We start from the raw sequence: 17,344 nt of genomic DNA, 5'->3' as shown, positions 1-17,344 counted from the left end.
AAAACGGAGGCATCCAACCAAGCAGAATGTAGCTTGTCAGAACTGCATTTGATATAATAAAAGTAGCACCAGTGAAATAAAACTCCAATGTGTTTCAGATTTTTATTTCCTCCTAATGACTTTTCCCATGCAGTAGGATTCCTGTCTTGATGGATTATATAAAACACAGATCAGAAGTTCAAGTATAAATCACTTCACAGAAGCAAAAGCATTACTAGTGGGGAGAGGAAAAGGTACAAGGCTAGCTGATACTTAGAAGGAGATGAAACCATTCTGCAGTACATAAACGCATTTTATTTATTGCTTTTTTAAAAAAAATTTTTTTTGGTAAACTAACAGCTTCACAATAGTTTGGCAGTTTTGCATATGACATAAACTGCTCTTGGAGAAAACCAAATATTTCTTTGAAAGTAAGCAACAATGATTGACCAAGGCAATTCATTTATGTGCAGATGTGATGTGCTGCAGACCATATATGTCACTAAACCTTGATATTATTAATAAAGAAAAAAGACATTTTAGTATTTCCAGTACATCTTATAGTTTAAAATGCATAATATTTTCTTTATGTGGCACATGGTTGAAAATCTCCTTAACTCACTTCTCCCTAATTCTAAGTGTCCTATTTCTGAAAGCCAAAATGTTTTACTTATGCATTGGTAAAGCACTGGACCAATGGACATTGTATATATAACAATGTGTGTTAATTGTACATAGAAAAATGTATGTTATGTATTTGACATTTAGGGAAAAAGTGGTATATGTGATTCTGAAGTCTTATTTAGAGTTTTTTTGGTTTTCCATTCTATTTGGTATTTTCTATTTATTTTACATCAAAAAACAAAAGTTATAGAGCAAAGTTTTAAAAGTATGAATTATCGTTCATTTGGTCCATTTAATACAGTGATTTGAGGTTAGTGAGATCAGAACTAAAAACAATATGGGAAATGGGTTCTAAAGGACAATTTCTAGGGAAATGTTCAAGTGCAATTAGAATATTTACTATCTGTTTGGAATTCTTCTTGGATTCCTATGGTCAAATGGGAGCCGAAGCTAACCAATAGGCCAAAATTAAATGTCAGAAAGAACAATTTTTAAACTTCACAGAAAACTGCAGGTTCTGTTTTTCTCCTAAAGGTCATTTGCCTTTAATGTACTAGAAAATTTTCAAAAGAATCAGAGACCAGGAAAGAGAGTGCTTTTATTACATTACCCAGTGTAGACATACTTCATGAAATAATAGACATTGAGAATAAGCCATGTTAAGACTATTATTCCTACACCCTAACTCTGAGAAGCCTTGAACTTCTAACTTCCTGAACCCCCAAGAACCTTTTGTCCTTCCATTCTGGAGCTGGTATCCAGGGATCAGCTTAAAGGAGGCTAAAGTCTGTGATTTAAAAAAAAAGTATGCAAGAAATATGGATGATTTTATAAACACTGACACCACATACTCTTCTGGGGAGAGGTCCATGGTACATTGTCAAAAGAGATCACACAAAGTAAATGTAATCACTTTTGCCAAAAGCAAATCCTTTCAGTCATCTTGGGAGAAAAAATTTGCATGCCAAATGCCCTCAGGAAAATGAAAATATGATTGAATTAACACTAAATATCTGATGTGTGGCTACCACTTGATAGCACAGGAAGAGAGAGTTTGCAGGCCTATCCAGCCTATCCAGAAATGCCCCTTCCCACAGTGTCCTGACTCTGTTTCCATCCATAATTGGCCAACACACTGGAATTCATAATGTTGCTTTTACTCATCTGTTTAATTTTGAAAATGCTGACCATGCCGGCGCCGTGGCTCACTAGGCTAATCCTCTACCTTGCGGTGCCGGCACACCGGGTTCTAGTCCCGGTCAGGGCACTGGATTCTGTCCCGGTTGCCCCTCTTCCAGGCCAGCTCTCTGCTGTGGCCAGGGAGTGCAGTGGAGGATGGCCCAAGTGCTTGGGTCCTGCACCCCAAGGGAGACCAGGAAAAGCACCTGGCTCCTGCCTTCTGATCAGCGAGGTGCGCCGGCCGCGGCAGCCATTGGAGGGTGAACCAATGGCAAAGGAAGACCTTTCTCTCTGTCTCTCTCTCTCACTGTCCACTCTGCCTGTCAAAAAAAAAAAAAATGCTGACCACATAGGGAGCATAAGTGGGCCACCTGTACATTCTCAATGCCAAAGTGCCCGAAATAAATATGAGGGTACTTCAAAAAATTCATGGAAAATGAAATGCAACAATCCTCCTTATGTCTTCAATATATAAATATATATTTTGGTGCACAAAAATTGTGAATGAGAATACACTATGGATTGAGGTATAAGTTGTATGACACAAAAATGAAGCTAGGTGGGCTATATATTTGACAAATTTGCCTTAAAATCAAAATACTAGATATTTAACCATTCCAAATAATGAGTATTTCCAAATCCTTCAGTCTTCTAATCTAGCATGTTACTGCTGTATGCCTTTTGTTACCAACTAAAAGGAAGCTATCTTTCTTTTGAATTATAACATTGTACACTACTAAGTCCAGTTACAGGTAAAGTTCTGTTCTCATCACTTAGATGATCAGGAAGTACATGACTGAGCTAGGAGATCACTTATCTTGAAGTTTATGGGAATGGGAGAGAGAGCTCCAAGCTCCCATACCAGCCAAGAGGGTCTGCTCATTGTACTTGTTCTATAGAGTTCACACTTACTGCTTTCCCTGACACTGCCTTTGCCTACAGAGCTGGCATCCCATATGGGGAACCATCGAGTCCTGGCTGCTCCACTTCTGATCCAGCTACCTGCTAATGCACATGAGACATCAGTGGAAGAGGTCCCAAGCAGTTGGGCCTCTGCAGCCATGTGGGAGACCTGGAAGAAGTTCCTGGCTCCTGGCTTCGTCCTGGCCCAGCCCTGGCTGTTGCAGTCACTTGGAGAGTAAACCAGTGGATGGAAGATCTCTCTCTCTTTCTCTCTCTGTATTTCCGACTTTCAAATAAATAAATAAAATCTTAAATAGAAAAGAGAAAAAAAACTAAGGCCAACTACCCAACCCCATAGACATACATAGAAAAAAAGAAAAAAAAAGGGGATGGGGATAGCTGGAGACTCACTGCTCCTGAGCTCATTCCTATCCCATTCTGGGCCACTGTGATTTATTTATTTGTTCCCTTGGATAATGGTGCCTTAGGTCCCACTTTCTCCAGGATGCCAACTGCACAACATTATCTTATGAATGTTCACTTGCTTTTTTTGATATAGATATTCTAGTTTTGTATTTTTGACATTTTAATCTAAGGCTCTCATTCCTGCACTGTGTTCTCAAGTGCATGAGGCAATCTCAGGGATAAGTCAGCAGCAGCTCCAGGTCTGCACAGCAGGAAAACCTTTTGTTGCTTTTATCACCATGGAGAGCAACTATCTGGAGTGCGAAGCTACTGAACTACCTTAGTTTGCCTAGTAGAGCTGGCTTTTTTGCCAGTTTTGTCTTGAAACCCCCTCCACCTTAAAAATGGTTCACAGGTGATGAAGTGTTAATTGGGTTTCCCCATGACTTGATCTCCTCTTCCCAGAAGATTGAAAATTAGTCTAATCAGGACAAGGCAGTGCAGAGAAGTTAAGAGAGGCTGAGCCAGGTGAAAGGGCCAGAGAGGAAGCCATGGTTAGGGTTGCCTGATCCTAGGACACGGGTCTTTTGCTTCATATAACAGATCCATCCCTCACCAGATTAGGCCAGGCCCACTATGAACAACAAGGTGTGTGTGCGTGAGTGGGTGTGTGTGTATGTGTACACATGTAAAAATATGAGCTGTAAAAAAATGTGAGTGTGTAAAAATTGTGAGCTGGTAAGGATGAGTTTGAAGACCAATCCCCCTGTACCCATCATGTGATGTCCCGAGATAGAATCATGAAGCAGGTGCCAGCTGTGGCACAGCGGTTGGTTAACACCCTGGCCTGAAGCACCGGCATCCCATATGAGTGCCAGTTCGAGACCTGGCTGCTCCACTTGCAATCCAGCTCTCTGCTATGGCCTGGGAAAGCAGTAGAAGATGGCTCAAGTCCTTGGGCCCCTGCACCCACATGGAAGACCCAGAAGAAGCTCCTGGCTCCTGGCTTTGGATCGGCCCAGCTCTGGCCATTGTGGCCAACTGGGGAGTGAACCATTGCATGGAAGACTTCTCTCTCTCTCTCTCTCTCTCTGCCTCTCCTTTCTGTGTAACTCTGACTTTCAAATAGATAAATAAATCTTTAAAAAAAATCATGAAGCAAGGATTAAAAATCCTTAACCTTCCCAAAGTCTTGGCTTCCAGGGAGACCTATAAGTGAGAGCCTCAGGGGTATGCAGAGCCAGTGACCTGCCCTGTGACAGTAGTGATTACTATTGCCATGGTAACTGAACAATTAAAAAGGTGGTTTGTTTACATGCTGAGAGATCATGCAAACCTATCTCGCTGTGCTGAAACATGACAAATGCAACAGAACGCACTGGGTGATGTGTGTCTGGTCCTAGGTTCCTGTCTCCCCCAAGTGCTGTCCCTCCTTTAGTTACTCTAGTTGTCTGAACTTTGTAGGACTTCACTGAGTCTCTATGTTGGTGATTGCTAGGTGGCCTAGTTTGTGTATATATAACATGTTGGCCTTTCTCCATGTTCTTTTGGGGTTTTATTGTTTATAAACTTCCTTTTGTATTGAGAGAAAGACAGCCAGAGCACCAAAGCATCTCTGGCAGAAGGTTCTGCACCAGGCAAAAGGATCTGGATCATTAAGTTCTAGGGCCCTCTTCTTGAAGTGGGGATCTGAAACCATCTTCTCTTGTGTTCCCCTTCCCTTATCCTATTTTAGATTTTCTGTCCTCAAAATTTGACTCCTACCCTTCCCACTTCACCATTCCTCCATCCATAAAAAGAAACCAACACATCCATACATAAGCATTTAATTCTTGGGGTGTCTCCACAACTCTAAAGGATTCATGCAAAAAAAAAAAAAAAACCCTGAAAAATAGGAAACCTCTATCCCTTGTCCCCAACCTCCAGAGTCAAAATCATTTCTTGATGTAATTCACACCAAAAATTAATTTATCCATGCTTATGGATGGATCAAACCTTCCTAATTTGTATCCTAAAGAAGAGGAGCTACTAGGGAACTTCTGTGTAAAAAGTGGGGTTTGGAGACCAGGAAGAAGATTATGATTGTATTTCCAAGTTACTCAAGGACTTCTTGCAGGTGTAAGAAACTTACGTCAACGTGGCCACAAGATTGTTTGATAGGAGACGGACAAATGTAACTCTATGTTTACTGCTAGAAACCAAAGATTTGTGTGAATTCTTGAATTTATGGAGAGGGGCAGTAAGAAAGCTTGTGTCTTCTTTGTCATGAATCTCTTCCACTCACTGCTGAGTTGCTGAAGACGAAGTCGCACTGGGGTGTGCTTATTTGAAGACTGATTTATGCTATACTGGGTGCTTCTTTTCCCATTTTCTAATCACTCTGTAATACATATGCTGGCTGTCCCCATCCTTTCTCCTTCCCTGGAAAAATACAATGAATAAACCAAGACTTATGGGTTAAGAAAAGACAACATAGGTCAAAAGGTAATATTCAGTTATCATAAGCCAGATGGGGGCAATTATTGTTACGCATGGTAAGGCTGTAGTCCCATACAGGAACTGTAACCTTCAGAAAATTATGAGATAGTTTACAGAACAAGGTTTCTAGGGAACAAAATGGATGGGCATCTAACCAAGGGCATCATTCAGCATACACAATCAAAAGATATGAAGACTGGATAAGCAAAAGTGGTTACTCATTACCCTCAACAAATTATATTCCTCAGCTTCATGATATGAGCTAGTTTTCTAACCTGGAATCTATATGCTGAGGAAGGAACAGAATTATAAGAGCAGCAACCTTGAAGCATCATGAAAAGAATACAAGACAGTGAATCTGCAGTCCTTTCACCGAGAGCCCTACACCCACACCCTTTGATAACCACACGCAGACATTTTAGGGGTTGTCAGAAAGAGGGTCATTGGCAATGACACTGGGGAACCCAAGAGCTTTCCTGGGTCTCCTGTTAGAGTGGAACTGTGGAGCAACTAAGAAATGGAGTCTTGGCCCAAGTTTGACTCATCGCATATTCCACCTCTGACGGAACATGAGAGGAAGATGCCCATTAAAAGTGAATCAGGGCTGGCACCATAGGTCAATAGGCTAATCTTCCACCTGTGGCGCCGGCACACCGGGTTCTAGTCCCGGTCGGGGCGCCGGATTCTGTCCCAGTTGCTCCTCTTCCAGGCCAGCTCTCTGCTGTGGCCAGGGAGTGCAGTGGAGGATGGCCCACGTGCTTGGGCCCTGCACCCCATGGGAGACCAGGAGAAGCACCTGGCTCCTGCCTTCGGATCAGCGCGGTGCACCGGCCACAGCGCGCCGGCCGCAGCGGCCATTGGGGGGTGAAACAGCGGAAAAGGAAGACCTTTATGTCTCTCTCTCACTGTCCACTCTGCCTGTCTAAATAAATAAATAAATAAAAATTTAAAAAAAGTGAATCAGAAAGAGAACATTAACAAATTCTTGAAGAGTGAATGTTTGTTAGGATCAGAAAAGCTGGGGAGCTGCATCACTCCCAGTGACCCACTGGAGATCCGAGCTTCTCAAATTACATGGCTCTGGATCTCTGGATTCAGAGAGCTTCGTTCACGGAAGTTAGTCGTTCTACCAGAAGACATGGCAAGAATGCCACTGACATGCAAGCTAAGGTCGTTACCCATGAACTTCAGGTGCGTTGTGCCGAGGGACCAACAGGACTCAGCACTGACTGTGAATGCAAAAGTTACGGGCTATGATGGTTATGGTCAAGGAGGTGGGAGTAGGGGGCAGCACTAAGTAAGCCATGTGGATCAGCCGAGGGGACTCCAATACTGCCCACAGAGAGTATGTCCTTGGACAGATAAATCCCTCAAGAGTTGTCATTCCTGTTTCATATGGTAGACATTAGCTCTCCAACAAACCAAATCAACTGTATGTATATTATGTATTTTTCAAATCAGAATAATTATAATCATGTAAATCATAGAACATTACATTTTTAAGAAGCACATTTTGGAACAAGAAATCTAAGTGAAATAGTAAAGGTAATATTCCTAGAGTCATGTCATATGTGGTTAAAAGAATATCAACTTTTTGGCTCTTGGCTTCTCTCTCTCTCACCTCCTCTCACTCCTCTCCCTCGCTCTCTTCCCTGCGCTCTCTGCTCTCCTCTCCTCTCTCCCTCTCATCTCTTTTCTCTCTGCTCTCTCTCTTCTCTCCTCACTAGCTCCTCTCCTCTCTGTCTCTCTCTTATACTCTCCTTGTCTTTTGCCCTCTTCACCCCTTCCCTCCAGTCTGCTGGGTTTTCCCCAATAAACCCTTTCCCTTAAAAAATTTTTAGATGATAACATTCTTATGAAACCTGTGAAAAAAAAATTTTAAACCCAATCTTCTACAACTTTTACTTTGTGAGGAGAAAGTAAGACTTGGGCATGGGAAATAATATTATCTAACGCAGCTTGGATATCTTAAATAATTCACTGCCTAAGAACAGTATGTTTGGCCACATTCTAGTTCAAGATCATACTGGATTTCCATGGGATCATTTCCAAAATGAGTATGAATGTGTACGTTTGAACTTCTTCTTTCATACAGTTAGAAATTAAAGCAAGGAAGATTCCTTAAGGAAACAACACTGTTACAGTTTTTTTACAGCATGTTACTTATAAATTGAGCATCTTTAGACACAAATGTAGAGAATCACAAATATCTAATTATAAATATTAATCAGCAAAGACTAAGCCTTTAAAATTTTTAAACAATGTGATACTCCCATATGTTTAGTTTTGCCTTGCTTTCCTATACTTTGAGAATCTCATCCAAGAAGTCATCACCTACACCATTTTCTTGTAATGTTTCCCCTACATTTTCTCCTAGCAATTTCATAGTCTCAGATCTCAAATTTACGTCTTTGACGTATCTTTGGTTTTTGTATGTGGTGAGAGGTAGGATTCTAATTTCATTGCTCTACATACTTACATCCAGTTTTTGCTAGCACCATTTACGGAAACAACTATCCTTTCTCCAGTGTCTGTTCTGGGCATTTATCTCAAAAAACAATTGGTTGTGTGTATGTAGTTAATTTCTGGATTCTCTATTTTATTCCATTTACTTATGTGCTGATTTATATACCAGTACTACACTGTTTTAATTATGATAGCTTTTGTGGTATAATTTGACATCAGGCATTGATTATGATTCCTGTAGCCTGACTTTTTTGCTCAGTATTAGTTTAGCTGTTCTGGGATCTTGCAATTCCATATGAATTTCAGAATTATTTTTCTAATTCTGTTAAAAATGTCATTGATATTTTAATAGGGATTGTACTTAATCTGTAGATTGTTTTGGGTAGTAGTACAGATATTTTAATGACAGTAATTCTTCCAATCCAAAAGGAAGAAATGTTTTTCTATTTTTTTTGAATTCTTGATTATTTCTTTCATCAATGTCTCATAATTTTAATTACAGTGATCTTTCATTTCTTTGGTTAAATTTATTCCTAAATATTTGAATTTTGTGGTTATTATGAATGGCATTTCGTTCTTGATTTCTCTTTCTGCAAGTTCATCACTGATGTATAAAAATGCTGCTGTTGAAATCAATTCCAAGATGGTAGAATAGGGAGGGAGCTTACTGCTCTAGTCTAGGGGAAGATAGTTAAAAAAAAAAAAGTGGAGAAAGTGCAATCTCGGGGAAGAGTTAGAGAGAAAAGTGCAGAGGAAACTCCATGCAATTAGAGGGACACTGTGGATCTATGTGGACGATGTAGACCCACACAACTCAGGACCCCAGCAGCTGAGAGCTCAGCACCAGCGTTGGAGAGTGAAGTGAGACCAGACTGCAGCAGCCCACGCCACTGGCGATAAAGCTGCGAGAAGAGCCTGGTGTGAGTCTTGTTTGGAGCCCTGCGGGAGACAGGGTACCTGTCAATCTAGAAGAGAAAAAGGGAGAGGGGCAAGTTTCTTTGTCCCCAACAACCCAGCACCGGCATCCTGTAGCTAGCTGACAGTGGGAAGGCACCATTTTAGACATACATAACAGCTGTGCCAGCTCATGCCTGTGCCCCCAGCAACCAGCTGAGAGGAGACACCTGAGTCTGCCTGGAAGCACTGACAGGGCACTGGGTGCTCATGAGTGTGGGAGCCTTATGTGTTGGGCCTGTGAAAACACTGGCTGTGTGAGAGGGTGCAGGGCATGGCTGGGCCTTTGGGCGCTCACGATGGGCAGTTCCACACACTTGAGGCTCCCTGATTTCCTGATGAGGATCATTGCTGTGGGATTCATGCTCACACAATGGGAAACTCATGGATTCTTTGAGTGGTTCTTGTGGCAGTGTGGATAAATATTATACCCAGTGGGGCTAGCGCCCAGGCATTGTTCTCCTTAAAGGAGAGGAAATGAGCATGAGACTACACCAAAAGAGCTGACCATATATATCTCCCATATGATAAAAACGAGAGAGATTTACCACACCTAACTTGGTGTCACTTTGGACGTTCCCCTCAACCGGGAGTACTGAACAGAGCCCCCTGGTTATACCCAGCACATGTCCCTGGGTATTCACTAAAAAAGAGCACACTCCAGTAAACCACTGAGGCATAGTCCAAAGATAAAAGCCATCACAGGGGAAAAACAAGTATCTCCACAAATGCCTAGAAATAAACACAGCAATTCAAGAAACAAGAAAAAGGAAGAGAACATGACATCCCCAAAGGAACGCAACACTTCAATACTAGAATGTGAAGATGAAGCGACTGAAGAAATACAGAAACAGAATTCAAAAAATTGAACGTAAGATTGCTTAGATTTAATCAGAAGTAAACCCCTGAATTAAAGAAATCTGTAATGACTAGATAGAAAAATTTTCCCATGAAATTGAGATTTTAAAGAGAAATCAAAATGAAATATTGGAAATGAAGAATTTAATAGAGCAAATAAAAAATGTGGCAAAAAACCCTAATAATTAACTCAGTAAGGCAGAAGAAAGACTATCTGAGCCAGAAGACAAATCTCTGGAAATTTTACAGTCAGAAAAATTAGAAAAAGGAAAAACAGTGTTGGAGATTTATGAGATACTATCAATGACCCAACATACGGCTATTATGAGTTCCTGAAGGCTTTCAAAGAGAGAATAGATTAGAAGACCTTGTAAGTGAAATAATTACAGAAAACTTCCTTAATTTGTAAAAAGAAAGAGATGTCCAAGTACAGGAGGCACATAGAACTTCCAACAGACATGATCAGAAAAGATCTTCACCATGACACATTATAGTCAAAAAAAAGATTCTAAAATGTGCACCAAAAGCAGTTTACAGATTCAATGTGATACCAATTAGTATACCAAGGGCATTCTTCTCAGATACAGAAAAAGTGATGCAGAAATTCATATGGCAACACAGGTGACCCCAAACAGCAAAAGCAATCTTATACAACAAAACAAAGCTGGAGGTATCACAATACCAGATTTTAAGTCATACTACAGGCAGTTATAATCAAAACACCCTGACACTGATGTAAAAACAGACTTGTAGACCAATAGAACAGATTAGCAATCTCCAGAAATCAACTCACATATCTACAACCAACTTATTTTGACAAAGGTGCTAAAACCAATCTCTGGAGCAAGGGCAGTCTCTTCAACAAATGGTGCTGGGAAAACTAGTTTTCCACATGCAGAAGTATAAAACAAGATGTCCACCTTACACCTTACACAAAAATCTACCCAAAATGGACAAAATATCTAAACCTTTGACCTGATACCTTCAAATTATGAGAAAACATTTGGGTAACCTTGCAAGACATTGGCCTAGGCAAAGAATTCTTGGAGACTCCAGAGGCACAAGCAATCAAAGCCAAAATTGACATATTGCTTTTACATTAAATTGAGAAGCTTCTGCACTACAAATGAAACACTCAGCAAAGTGAAGATACAACCGACATAATGGGAGAATTTGCAAACTAAGCAACTGATAAAGGATTAATAAACAGAATATACAGAGCTGCAGAAACAACATGCAAACAAACAACCCAGTTAAGAAATGGGCAAAGGACTTGAATAGGCATTTTTAAAAAGAGGAAATCCAAATGGCCAATAGATGCATGAAAAAATGCTCAGGATCACTAGCCATCGGGAAAATGTAATTCACAACCATAATGAGGTTTCATTTAGAATGGCTTTGATACAGAAGTCAACAAACAATAAATGCTGGCAATGACATGAGGAAAAAGGTACCCTAATACATTGTTGAAATATAAATTGGCACAGCCATTATAGAATACAGTATAAAGAAACCTCAGAATTCTAAATATGACCTATCATATGACCCAGCCATTCCACTCCTGGGGATTTACACATCAGAAATGAAATCAGCATGGAAAGACTTATCTGTACCCCCATGTTTCTTGCAGAACAATTCACAATAGTAAAGATATGGAACCAACACAAATTTCCATCAACTGAAGACTGAATACAGAAATTATGGATATCTATATTGTGGAATACTATATAATGGTAAAAAATGAAATCTTGCCATTTGCCAACAAAAATTGATGAAACTAGAAAACACTGTACTTAGTGAAATAAGCCAGCCCCCAAAGGGCAAATAACATATGTTCTCCTTGATCTGTTGTAACTAATAGAGCACCTAAAAGGTAATCTGTAGAAGTGAAATTGACATTTTGAGATGGCAATGACTTCGAACAGCCCTTATCTCAACTATTGAGTAAGTTTTTTTTCATACTATTTGTTGAACTCTTTACTTAGTATAGAGTTAATCTTATGTATATAAAGTTAGTTGAGAATAGATCTTATAAAAAATAAGAATTAGAATAGGAGAGGAAGGAGGAAGAAGGGTGGGAGTGTGGGTGGGAGTGTGAGTATGGTGGGAAGACTCATTATGTTCCTAAAGTTGTGTTTATGAAGTACATTAAGTTTGTATGCCTTAAATAAAAGGTTTCTGGGAACAACAAACAAAAAATGCTACTGTTTCTGTATGCTTATTTTGTAAGCTGTGACTAGACTGGTTTATCAGTTCTAAGAGCTTTTTGGTGGAGTGTTTAGGTTTTTCCATGCACAACATCATGTCATCTGTGAAGATGGGTATTTTTACTTCCTGCCTTACAACTTTGATGCCCTTTATTTCGTTCTCCTCCTGAATTGCTCTTCTAATATTTCCAAAACACAGAAGCTTCTGCACAGCAAAGAAAACAATCAATAAAGTGAAGAGGCATTTGGCAGAATGGGAGAAAATATTTGCATTCTTCTTGTCCAACAATGGATTAATATCCATAATATATGAACAACTCAGAAAAAAACTCAACAACAAGAAAGTAACCAGTCCAGTTAGGAAATAGGTAAATAATCTTAATAGTTCTAAAAAGAATAACAAATTGTGAACAAATATGCTAAAAAATGCTCAATATCACTAGTGGAATTAAAATCAACTAGATATCACGTCGTTCCTGTGAGAATGACTATTAACAAAAAGACAACAACAAATGCTGGCAAGGATGTGGAGTAAGGGGAAGACTTATCTGCTATTGGTGCAAATATAAATTAGTGTGGAAGATGGTATGTTGAGCTGTCTAAAAAACTAGAATTGGACATATGATCCAGTAATTCCACTACTGGGTATATACCCAAAAGACAAGAACTCATTTTATCAAAGAGATGCCTACTCCACATTTATGGCAGCACTGTTCACAACAGCCTAAAATATTGAGTCAACCTTGGTATCTATCATCAGATGAATACATAAGGAAAATGAGGTGTGTGTAAATAAATGCACAACAGAATATTCAGCTTCGACAAAGAATTAAATGCTATCACGTTCCACAAAATGGTTAGAACCGAAAGACATCTGAGTGAAATAAGCCAGACATGGAAAGACAAATTCTGTATGTTCTACATTACATATGGGAGCTAATTTTTTATAGAGTTAGAGAGTGAAGGAGACAGGCAGAGAGAAAGGTCTTCCTTCCGTTGTTTCACCCCCCAAATGGCCACTATGGCTGGAGCTACGCTGATCCAAAACCAGGAGCCAGGTGCCTCCTCCTGGTCTCCCATGCCAGTGCAGGCACCCAAGCACTTGGGCCATCCTCCACCGCCTTCCCGGGCCATAGCAGAGAACTGGACTGGAAGAGGAGCAACCGGGACTAGAACCAGCACCCATATGGGATGCCGGCACCACAGGCAGAGGATTAACCAAGTGAGCCACCGGCCTGGGAGCTATTTTTTTTTTTTTAAAAAAAGAGAGAAATGTTCATGTATATCAGTTTTGTTGCAAATACACCATTTTTTCAAACTTTTGTTTTAAATCTATGTCAAACAAACTCATAGGACTTGTATACTACCATAATTTTTATGACTTTGTGACTATATTAAAATGTATTTTATATGAGTGATAAAGTTTTACATTTGATGGCCTTAGAACACTCATTAAAAGTTCAGTGTTTACATCTTACAAAATAATGAAACTTGCTCTTAATCCTTCTTGGTTTATGTATTTAATCCTAATTAATTCCCTTGGAGCTACAAAGGATGAAAATCTGTGTGGGAACTGTACTTTCCTATAAAATTATACATATAACATCACATCCTAGAGTCTATCTAGGAATAACAACTGCTCACAAATTAATATAACTATGTGCCTTAGTATTAATGTACAAACAAGATTTTTCAAAGGGTCAATGTTTTTCCACATTACGATATGAAAAATTCCAGTCAAGTAGAGTGATTAACAATTCTGAATGTGTGTGCTCTTGCTTATTTTCATGACATCAAGAATGTCACACATCCCTGAAAAGTAGAAAAAAGCAGACCCTGAGTAATTTTTTAGGTAATCCCTAAAATAACAATAACAACAACAACACAATCAATTTATACCATTTTGCTATTGTGACTTATAATCTATTGAGAACAGAGAGAGAAAAATTTCAATATATTGTTTTCAAAACTTGGGTTAGAAATGCTGGAATTGTTGACTGTGAAGTCCACCTGAAATATTCAACATGAATGAAGCATTTAAAATTATCTGTGTATGTGTGTGAGTTTTTATGTATGAAAGTACTTCAAAATGCTCATGGAAAAAGAGAATTAGAAGTAAGTTACTTGGGCATAAAAAAAATTGAACTCCATGTGTATTTGTTCATGACATAGTTTTCATGAACTTTCTAAAGATCACTCATATGCATGGATTTCAACATTGTGTTGCCTCAGATAAGCTTATATTTTAATTCTATTTCCTCCAACCTTTGTGAGGTAGTCTCATACAAATACATATGATGTTATGCACTCTGATGTCAACAAATAAAAGTACTAGAGAACCCCGATGTTAATTATGCAGGGTCATGAACTCTTTCTAAGTGAATATCCACAGAAACATGTAGCGGTCAGATGATGTATGCAACGGTAATGCAGACTAATTATCTATTTCAATACAATTAAAAAGAAACACAATGGAAACGACTAGTGATATCTGGCCAACCAACAAGGCCCAAATTAGGAATATTTAACTGGACTCAGACTTTCTGGACTAGAATGCGATGTAATATTGGCAAGACAAAATATCCAAGTTCAAAGAAAAAGGCCCATGGTTATCAGAAATCTCATAAACTATTGGAAATGAATCAGAAAAAAAGTAATAGGACTTAATATACCTAGAGATATAAACTTAAGTGAGAAAGCAGTTCTCAAAATATGTTTTGAGTTTTACTAAACACAAAACATTTCAATGTGTAATTTTATTTTGCCAAGCTCAAAACATTTCCAGGTTTCCCAATGCTTAACACACACACACATATGTATTCTTTCTTTTCACCACCCAGGCAGCAATGAAAGTAGCTTTTCCAAACCACAAGAGGCATTTCTCTGACCTGTGGTATCACAGTTCTCTACGGAGGTCATCATAACTATTGGAACAATAACATGGCACTAGGAACTCTGCTTTTTTTTAAATGAGTTACTACAACAATTCTGATCTCATGGATTGAAAAAAAAATGACATGATGGTAGAAAACATGATTGAAATATTTTTCCTTACAAGACACTGACAAAACAAAATTCATCATCTTCCCCCTTTAGGCCATGAATAAGGCTGAGCTGACTTGGATTTTTCTTTGAGAAGGAGCCAATACCTCCATATTCATTTTAATATTCATGTATCTAATAAAACAAGCTTGACAAAAATGGTTCTGAGCTACAACGGGATAAGAGCTGAATCTGAAACTTATAATACTCCCCTATGCAGCAGTGAAATAGCACCATTTTTTTCTTTAGTCATTTGCTTGATTGATGTCTCTAGGCAGAGAACTCATGAGTTAGCAACTGGGAATAAGAGTTCCAAATCGGAACTGGGCAGAGAAAAAGTGTCCTTTGATGGCCTTTGGCCTAGAAACAACTTGTGCACCATCACAAGAACACCAGTCCTGTAGGGATACAACATAGTGATTACTAACATCATACTTCCTCACAAGTAGTCAAGCTTATTGAAGAAACTTTGTTGTATGCTTCTTGTTTGGAACTTCTGTGTTGTTTTTTTAAAAAATGATATGTAAAAATACATTAATTTTTTTTCCTTTGACTAAAGACAAGCAAAGTATTCAGACAGCTCTTCCCTGATGTTTACAACTTAGAGTAGGGTGCAAAAAAAAAAAATGCTCAGTGTGTACATAACTACTCCGTGAGGTTGTTCTACACTTTTTACAGATAAGATTACTAAAGTCCAGTGATGCAAAGAAACCCATCTCAGGTAGAAAGGGTGGAACGCTAATCCAGGCATTTTATCACTATGTTATTTTAACTCCCCAATAAACCTGAAACAGAAATCAACCTAATTATGACCAGATAAAATTTATTTCCTTCCCTGTAATATCTCACATCAGCTTTGTGATTGCTCTATCCCTTGCTTAAAGTGAATCATCGAGTTGGGTTGCCTCTCCTCTACACACCCCTGGTAACTTTTCTGTCTTTTCTAACCCTCCTGTCAACACTTGCCAGGCTCTCATCACCTCGTAGCTGAACTAATTAGTAGCTCGCATATTGGCCTCCATGTGCCACTCCACCAAATTAATCTTCCTAAAACATTTTTAACATGAACACTTGGCACAACATGCTCCATAAATGTGTCCATCTTCCCTGGCACTATTTCTCCAAGTGTGAGCTTTGGATCATATGTATTAGAACTCATTGGGAGACAGAAAAAACTGGATATCTGAGCCTAACCTCCAATCCATTGGAACACATGCTGTGAAGATAGCACCCGTAAATCTCCATGATAACCAGCCCACTGGGTGATCCTCATGGATCCCGTGGGGACAGCCCTCCGCACCTTAAAGTCAGGCTACCTCTCTGGCTCCACTCTTATCCACCACCCAGAGTCTCATGAACAAAGGTTTAGTTCTGCCCTTTGTCTTCATTCAGGTCGTTTGTGGTAAGATCCCTCTCCTCTCACCCTTGTACCTTGAAATCTCAAATACATGTTACTCTGCCCCTCAAAAAACCGTGGTGCTTCTTAGTACTCTGGGTAAATAAACATCCCTCATCAAATTATTGGATGCTGGCGACCTTCATGTACTTCAAGATCCAAACATATGCTCTAGAGGTTTGAATTAGCTCTCACTCTGCCTTCAGAGTACATGTGGGTTGATAAAATCTTTTATAAAGAAATTTGGACATGCAGGATATTTTAGGTAAGTACAATCCCACCAAAATTATCCAAACATTTCATGAAATAAATTATATCTGTTTGGAGTCTACATGAAGGGACTTCAAAATGTTCATGAAAACATGGAATTAAAACTAAATTTTTTTGTTGCAAAAGCTTTTGAGATCCATACACCGTCTTTCTATATTATGCATTTTCCACAAACATTTGAATAGTCCTCAAATATACCTCAACATGATATGTCTAAATTTAGATTTTGATTAATCTAATTAAACAGAGAAATAGCCATAGCTAGAATAAAAAGGCAATTTGAGAAATCTAAATTATTTTTCCCTTTTTTATTTGGTCATAGTGTTAGATTTTAAATTTTTTGCTAATATAAAGAAAACAGATTTCATGTATTTCATAGGTGCAATTCTAAAAAGATAACCAATAACCTCACTCAACATAATTTCATATACTGAATTAAAAAATATAAATGCCCCAAATTGTGCAAGGATAATTGAGATGGGCTTATTTATTTGCTTCTGACTATATTTTTCTAGAGTCTCTTTAATACCCTTGGAGGTATGAATTACAATATATGAGGAGGCTAAAAATAAGAGAAATTTTA

At 38.9% G+C, this 17,344-nt stretch overlaps 1 protein-coding gene across 1 annotated transcript in view; it reads right to left on the bottom strand.

The window, feature by feature from the left end:
- The window catches only part of LOC108175429 (tolloid-like protein 1), a 225,606-nt gene extending 217,839 nt beyond the window's left edge, over window positions 1-7,767 (bottom strand). The window contains exon 1 of the mRNA XM_070047159.1: window positions 5,222-7,767. The gene's annotated coding sequence lies outside the window, so the exon portion shown is untranslated. The remainder of the gene's footprint in view (window positions 1-5,221) is intronic.
- Between the last annotated feature and the right edge of the window lie 9,577 nt (window positions 7,768-17,344).

The sequence above is a fragment of the Oryctolagus cuniculus genome, chromosome 8 (genome assembly GCF_964237555.1).
Source record: "Oryctolagus cuniculus chromosome 8, mOryCun1.1, whole genome shotgun sequence".
Taxonomy (NCBI): Eukaryota; Metazoa; Chordata; class Mammalia; order Lagomorpha; family Leporidae; genus Oryctolagus; species Oryctolagus cuniculus.
The sequence above is the reverse complement of the archived record's forward strand: the minus strand, read 5'-3'. Positions and strand labels throughout refer to the sequence as shown.